The sequence below is a fragment of the Myotis davidii genome, unplaced genomic scaffold (assembly GCF_000327345.1).
Source record: "Myotis davidii unplaced genomic scaffold, ASM32734v1 scaffold512, whole genome shotgun sequence".
NCBI lineage: Eukaryota > Metazoa > Chordata > Mammalia > Chiroptera > Vespertilionidae > Myotis > Myotis davidii.
The window spans coordinates 1,469,709-1,477,357 of record NW_006284323.1 but is presented as its reverse complement, the minus strand read 5'-3'; the positions used below and the strand labels follow the sequence as shown (position 1 = coordinate 1,477,357).

Below are 7,649 nucleotides of genomic sequence, written 5' to 3'. Positions count from 1 at the left end.
CCATACGCACCCCACCGACCTCCACACGCCTTGTTTTAAGATCATTTTAATTTAGCCCGTTCAGCCGCAGAGAGAGAAAACCTCATTTCTCTCTTGTTGTTGTCAGAGGACCTGTCCAGACAGGGCAAGACTCCTGCCCTAACTGCATTCACTGACCTTGAATAGCAGCATCAGCCGTCATTGTAGTGGCTTAGAAATGGCTTTTTAAAAAGAAAACAAAATGTAATATAAACTACAGGACAGCCTGCAAAAAGGCAAGTCTGCCAGTTTTGCCAATAAAATGACTGGCTGCTTTAGAACAGGGTTAAGGTGAAGCAGGGGGCCGTTAAGGCCCTGAATGAGACAGGACTCTCCAGAGAGACGGAACCAATAGGATGTGCGTGTGCTTATTTGTCTGTTTATTGTGAGGAATTCACTCATGTGGTTTCGGGGGCTGACAAGTCAAACCAGAGACCCCCAGGCCAGCGTTTCAGTGGGAAGGTCATCAGGCGGGAGGTGACACGGGAAGTTAACCAACACAGACCCCACATGAGCACATGGGTCAGCTGCAGGCAGCAGGCCAGGGGCCGAGCGGACACCGAGAAAGCCGGTCTCCTGCTTTTGGATAAAATAAGGGTCCTCATCACCGTGACAGGGATTGGTCCAGGTGGGTATACTAGTTTCCCGGGGCTGCCGCAGCCAAGTGCCACTAACTGGGTGGCTTAAACCAACAAGAATGTAATGTCCCACGACTCTAGAGGCCGGAAGTGTGAGATCCAGGTGTGGGCAGGGCCGTGCTCCCTCTGGAGGCTCCAGGGGAGAGCCCTGCCTGCCTCTCCCGGCTTCTGGCCGCTGCTGTCAGTCCTGGCGTTCTGTGTTTTGTAGCTGCGTCACTCCAGAGCCCGGGGATGGGGGTCTGCCATCACCACCACTCACCTCCTGGCCAGGGAGGGTAGCCAGCTGTTCCCAGTGGGCACTTCAAGTGGTCAGATCTTCCCCAGATGTTCTGTAAAAATAAACCAGGCCTTAGATAGTTTGGGTCAGTGGATAGAGCATCGGCCTCTAGTCTATAACAATAAAAGCATAATATGCTAATTAGACCAAACGACCTTCTGGACGAAGCCGGGGCTGCGAGGGAAGCCCGGGTCCCGGGTGCCCGAGGGAAGCTGGTGACAGTGGCTAGGGGAAGGAAGGCCTATTCTTGCACAAATTTTGTGCATCGGGCCTCTAGTATGGTAATGCTATGCTTCACTCTTTGAGGAAGTGCCGACTGTTTTCCCATAAACACTTTTTAAGTTGTTTAATCCTAACTAACTCAATAAAGGAAACTGTTGGGCATTCCTTTGGACCTAGGGACGCTGTGGGAAGATTACTGACATACCAAGGGTGCCCTGTGTGGGAGGGGGCATTTGGAAACCACTTACGGATCACTTGCTGTACCACCCAGGCACCATGGGGCGCTCTGGAGGCAACGCAAGCAGGCCTCTCCCTGGAGTAACTGAACCACCAGTGTTTTAAGGTGTCAGCAGAGAGGGGGTGGCATGGAGGTGGAGTGGATCGGCGCTGCTTTAGACAAGTCACCTGGGAAGCCAAGGTGAGGCAGTGACATTGAACAGGAAGAGGGAAAGACGGGTGGGACCTGCAGAGGAGTAGGGCCAGTGTCCCAGGAGGAAGAGCCGCGCGTGCAGAGGGTCTGAGAAGGAATATGCTTGGGTTTTGGAAGAACTAAAAGGCCAGTGTGGCTGGAACAGGGAAGGGGTGGGGGTGGTCAGTGATGAAGCTGGACAGGTGGGTGGGGTGGGGTCATACAAGCGCCTCCGCCCCCATGGGACCCAGAGTGGAGGAGCCAGGTATTAATCAGCAGCCCCCCAATGAACATGATGATACAACAAGCCCGTGCTCCTGGGCCTGTAACAGAGGAATTTGACTGAATCTGAGACTTCGGGGGTGGGGGGGAGACAGAGAGATGGGCTGAGTGGAAGCCGATCATCAGCTAAACTTTCCAGTCAGACAGGACAGCTTGTGCAAAGGCCCTGGGGAGCCTGAGTCAGAGGACCTGGGGGAAGCAGGGTGGGGAGGGGCGGCCCGGAAACCTACAGCAGCAGAGACGAGGGGATGAAGGCCGAGAGACAGGCCCATTTCATCCTGAATGCGGTCAGATCTGTGTTTGAACCAGGCTGGAAATGACTGACTTAGGCCAGGGGCAGGCATGTGAGATGGAGTCCAGAGAGAGATTCCAAAAAGGGAAGAGCTAGTGTCTTGGTGACCAGACCGGTGACATTTCTGCCAGGGAAGAGTACAAATTGAGGCCAACGCACCACATGTCTAAATGGTTGAAAGTTCTAAATCAAGTTTTTATATAATAAAAGCATAGTGTGCAAATTGTCCCCTCGTCTGGGAGGTCATCTGGGCGTTCGACCAGGGGGTGAGGCCAGCCGAGGGAAGGAAAGGAGACCCCAACCAGCGGTGGTGGCAGGTGGCTGGGGAAGGGAGGGAGTACCCAGCCTGCAGCCAGCAGCTGTTAGGGACCCTTCCAGTGCATGAATTTCATGCACTGAGCCTCTAGTGTTATATAAAATGCATTCTGTCCTCCTGTTTTGACAAACACAACCTCACAACAACTTGGGAGCCAGATTCCAACTGGAATTCTCAGACTCCAGGTCCACTGGTGGGCATCCCAGCTCCATGTGGCAGCTCCACCCAGGTCCCCTGCAAACGGCTTCCTCTGGCCACACCTTGGGCCTTGGGGAACTCACCCCAGCAGTGGGGTCACTGGATGACGAACCCATCGAGGGGTTGGAAGTTGGGCTGGGAATCCCAAGGTCACAGGTACCTAGAGCTCGATCCAGGACAGTGAGCACCTCTGGGCCCTGTGTGGATGGGTAGGACTAGACTGGAGCCCTGTGGAGTGTGGCCAGGGCAGGCCCGCCCCTTGTCCAGGTCTGGGTGGGGCTGTTGGCTGGATCTCATGGGATGGAGTGTTTATGAGGTACTGCAGATGCTTTGGGGTTCCTGGCCTTCAGAATAGAACATGGCTTATGCATAAAGATGGGGGGTGGTCTCTGGAAAGAACTAGTTTGGGGGTAAAAAGTATAGGCTCCTCTCACACATGCTGAGGGGCCGTTGAGACATCCATGTTGAATTCTGGGGTCTGGTGCTCAGAGGAGAGATCAGACCTGGAGATATAAATGTGGAGTCTTTGTTGAGTAGAGGGAAACTGAGGCAGTGGCCTGGACAAGACCACCCAGGGGCAGAGAGGAAGGCAGCAGGAGGGAGCAGGGGGCCTGGATTAAACACTCACAGACCAGGGCATGCAGATAGGGGCAGAGGACCTGTAGAGCTAAGTACCACTCGGCAAGCACCGCTTAATGCCCCTGTACAGCGCTACTGTAAAAGTAATTCAGCAAGCCCTGCTCAGTGCCACGCTGCCGAGACCGGAGCTTCCAGACGGGCGTCTCCGGGGCAGGGAGCAAATGACCTTACAGGAGACACCCAGGGAGGGCAGAGGGGGCAGGGGGGGCTCTCCCGCTGGGGCCCAAGAAGTGACGCTGAAAAGGAGGTTTGTGTTAAGTATTTGCTTGAGAAAAGCAGAAGGTGGAACCAGTCCTTCCAACACCCCAGCCCCAGCCCCACCCCACATCCTTGCTCCCCCAATACCAGGGGTGTTTCTGGAAATCCCGGCCAGGGACCAGGCTCCTGGTCCCCTCTTCTCCCAAGTCACTTTTTTCAGAATTAATGAGTGCAGACTCGCAGCATTGAACAAGGCATGTCCTTTGAGCAAATAACATTCAAATCATGCAGGGATTTCTCAAAAGCAGTCTAGCGAGTTGCAGCAGGAGCAGTCCTTCGAGGAGAGGGCTGGACCTGGGGGAGGGGAGAGCAGGAAGGGGCGAGGCCTGATGATGGGCGTGGCCTTAGGGGCGTGGCCTGCGGAGGGGGCGGGGCGAGAGCAGGCCGGCCTCCACCGCGCAGTCCGGTGGGGCTGATCCAGCGGGAGGACCAGGAGCACCGGCCTTATTACCGTCGGTCGGTCCTGGACTGGTTGCAGGACCTACGTGACCATCCGCCCAGAGGGCTGTGTGGGGGACGCGCTGCCCCGGGAACCCTGAAGAGGACAGATGGGTTTCCACTTCCCGCAGCAGCACACCCACCACAAGTGACAGATAACCCGCACTATTATCCCCGGGTGCACGCAAAGCGCGCCGTCTCCTCGGAGCCCACGCCATCCTGAGCAGGGACCCCAGGCCCCCCATTTCAGGGACCCCCTCCCCCCCAGGAGGGTCCTCGCTCCTGCCTTCTCCGTGGCCTGCGGGGTCGGTCGGGTCCCCACGCGGGGAGTAGGGGCTGCTCCCGCCTCGCGGGGCTCACAGGGCCAGCGCGCGGTGCTAGACGCTGCGTGGAAAGGGGCCGTCCGCTCGCAGCCGGCAGCCCGGAGGCTCGGACAGCACAGCGCCCATCGCGATGCGCTGTCCCAGGGCGCGAGGCCGGGGGAAGCGGATTTAGAAGTTATTAGGGAAAATGCCCGCAGAAGCCCCGGGGCTGGCATTTCCCTCTGCCGGGCCTCCCCTCCTCGCCCGCGCATCCCGCGGGGTCGCTGTCTCTCCTCTGAGCGTCTGGCCCCAACACACCTGGCCTCGAACCCCTTTGGTGACCCCATCTGTCCAACTACCTTGCACCGTCCACCCTGCACTTGTCAGACGTGGTCGCATTCATTCATCCTCACGATGGCCACCTCCCTCATCCGAGATTCAAAACTGGCACTATTTCCGAAACCGGTTTGGCTCAGTGGATAGAGCGTCGGCCCTGCGGACTGAAGGGTCCCGGGTTCGATTCCCGTCAGGGGCATGTACCTGGGTTGCGGGCACTTCCCCAGTGGGGGATGTGCAGAAGGCAGCTGATCGATGTTTCTAACTCTCTATTCCTCTCCCTTCCTTTCTGTAAAAAATCAATAAAATATATTTAAAAAAAAAACTGGCACTATTATTCACCTAATGTTTTTCTTTAACTGGGTCAACTTTTGTTTTTACCCAAAATGTATTAAAAGTGAAATTATGCTTTGATTAAAGGTTTCCATTAACACTAGTGAGCTCAATTACTTCAGAGAATATGAATGTTTACAAAATTATGTATAAGTTTCTTTGTTTATTAAGAAAATTGCTACAGCCTAGCTGCTTTGGCTCAGTGGATAGAGTGTTGGCCTGTGGACTGAAGGGCCCCAAGTTTGATTCCAGTCAAGGGCATGTGCCTTGGTTGCGGGCACATCCCCAGTAGAGGGGGTGCAGGAGGCAGCTGATTGATGTTTCTAACTCTCTATCCCTCTCCCTTCCTCTCTGTAAAAAATCAATAAAATATATCTTAAAAAAAAAGAAAATTGCTACAGCTTATTAAGATGGAAAATTCAATTTAATATCCAGTTTGTTTTATTTAGTATTCTGATAAGATTTATTGTATTTTAAAGCTAACATCGAAAGCTTTAAATTGTAATTTGTATGTGCATAATCTCATACATAAACTGCTGTTAAGGTTTATTTTTTTAAAAGGTTACAAATAGTAAAACATCGTCACTTCAAAAATGACAGATCTTGATATTTTGTGTCTTTTAAATTATTTCAACAAAGTTATTTGCTGTGTTCATTTTAAATCTTTTCACCTAGTTTGTCACTGCTGCTTGCGATGCTTTTATTATGTTAAATATTTGCACAACAAAATAAGACTAAATCTTTTCTTCTCTTTTGACACTTTAATCTCATAAATTAACATAACACCAAGAGTTCCTTGTCAACAATGGGCAGACATCTTCTATCTCTCCCTTGGGGTTTCTTAGATGGCCATGGAGTAACCATGAAAATTTAACCCCTGGAATTATAAAATAAATAATGCTAAAATAGTCATTAACATATTACCACTGGAAGTTACTTTTATACTTGGAAAATACACCTTACCTGCAATGACCATTAACCATTAGCATAAATAACATGGACTCTGCTATAATCCCAGAGGGGTTAGAACCCTGCTTGTCTTCACAGTCCTGCAAGAACTTCCTTTTCCTCCGAGAAATTAGAAAACTGACCTTCACAGCGGGCTGAGTGGTCCCGGTGAGGAACATGGCCAAGTCTGGAGGAGGGAGGGGCCTGGCCAGTCCACCCAGCCCTGACCGTGATCTTTGTCCGGTGACCTTTGTCCCCTCTCCGATGGCAGCTGTGGGCTGGCTCTGGAGGCCTCGGTATGTATATCTGGTTCCCTGGCCTCGGAGCCCAATGCTGAGCCTACAACACATAACTCATAAATAGTTTGTCAAGTGAAGCAGGCAGATGGTTAAATAAATGGAATTGGTGTGTCTTATTACGAGGCTGGTGTGCACTGTTAGTCACCTGTGCTTCTGAGACTGTGGAGTCTAGAGAAAAGTGCCCCAGCTGAATCCAGGAAACGGCTCACATGACTCATTTTCTCGTCAATTCATTTCCCCCCACCGAAATAATGACGTTTACTGTCAAGTTATTTTTATATACTCAAAATCCCGATGATTTTTAAAACGTTGGTTTAAATGTTGGTCCCATGTGCTACAAACAAGCTTGAGGTAACCATCAGGCGCTACAGTCTCAAGGAGATCCATTTTGATGCCCTGATTATGCGGAAAAGGATGTGGCAGCCTGTTCTTCCTGAAAGGCCTGGGAACAAGCCCTGCCCTGTTCCCACCAATGAGTACTCTCCAAAGGGAAGCCCCGTGGGGTGGGGAGGTCTGGCTGTGTACAGAGCAGAACTGGGGCTCCATTATTGGCTGTGAAATAAGATGATCATGTGTCCCATGGAAGGTAAGGGTTAGGACCAACCTCTGCTTTTCAGGTGACTAATGCAAAAATGCAGTCAATATCATTAGAATGCTCCCTCTTACTGCCCCATCCTGCCCTCATTATTCATTTCTGTTGGCTAAGAATAAGCGTTTGCTCACCGTACAGTCCTACAGGAATGAGTAGTTTTTAGCTGTGAAAGTTTGCAATCACACTTCTCGACCTCTGACCCAGATATCTTTTCAAGATTTGGGTATATTCAGGCTGAAATACCAAAGGTGGAAAAACATCTTTCCTTCTCAAGAGATTCGTTGTACATAAAAAAGACACTGTTTTCTAGGAAAGGATGGGGAACTCCTGCTGTCTTTGGAACATTAGATTTGCTGATGGGGTAATTTAAAAAAAAAAAGTTACTTCCAAAGTAAAAACTTGGGCATAAAAAAAAAAAAAGCAACACATGATTCCCCACGAATTCTGCTGAGTGGAAAAAGCCAGTTCCCCAAGGTCCCACACTTGATGACTTCTGTGTGCTAACGCAACATATTTTAAAATATCACATTTTTAGAAATAGAGGAAAGATTAGTGAGAGCTAGGGCTTGGGAGTTCAGTTATAAAGGGACCACCGGGGGTCCTTGCCTGATGGAATGTTCTTTGTAAAGACACGAACCTACTACGCAGGCGATAACAATGAATAGAAGTTAATACACGCAATGGAGGACGGGGTAATTTGGGGAAATTTTATTAAGATCGGTGGATTGTATCAAAGTCAGTATCTTGGTTATAATATACTTTTCCCCCTTTTTTACTGTTTTGCGAAGTGATAGCACTGGGGGGAAACACGGCAACTGAATTATTTCCCACCTCTTCCTGCACTTTCTAAAA

The 7,649-nt window shown here is 50.8% G+C and overlaps 2 long non-coding RNA genes across 3 annotated transcripts in view; both read right to left on the bottom strand.

The window, feature by feature from the left end:
• Window positions 1-377: 377 nt before the first annotated feature.
• LOC107184386 lies at window positions 378-6,249 on the bottom strand. Of its 2 annotated transcripts, none has more exons than XR_001515215.1 (2): window positions 6,050-6,249; window positions 378-985 (listed from the first exon to the last, which is right to left on the bottom strand). It is a non-coding gene; the product is annotated as an uncharacterized LOC107184386 (long non-coding RNA). The 2 variants fall into 2 exon arrangements; XR_001515217.1 differs by lacking the exon at window positions 6,050-6,249 and adding an exon at window positions 4,649-4,733.
• Window positions 6,250-7,483: 1,234 nt separating this feature from the next.
• Window positions 7,484-7,649, bottom strand: part of LOC107184346 — an 848-nt gene continuing 682 nt past the window's right edge. Inside the window, exon 2 of the long non-coding RNA XR_001515155.1 lies at window positions 7,484-7,628. This is a non-coding gene — a long non-coding RNA (uncharacterized LOC107184346). The remainder of the gene's footprint in view (window positions 7,629-7,649) is intronic.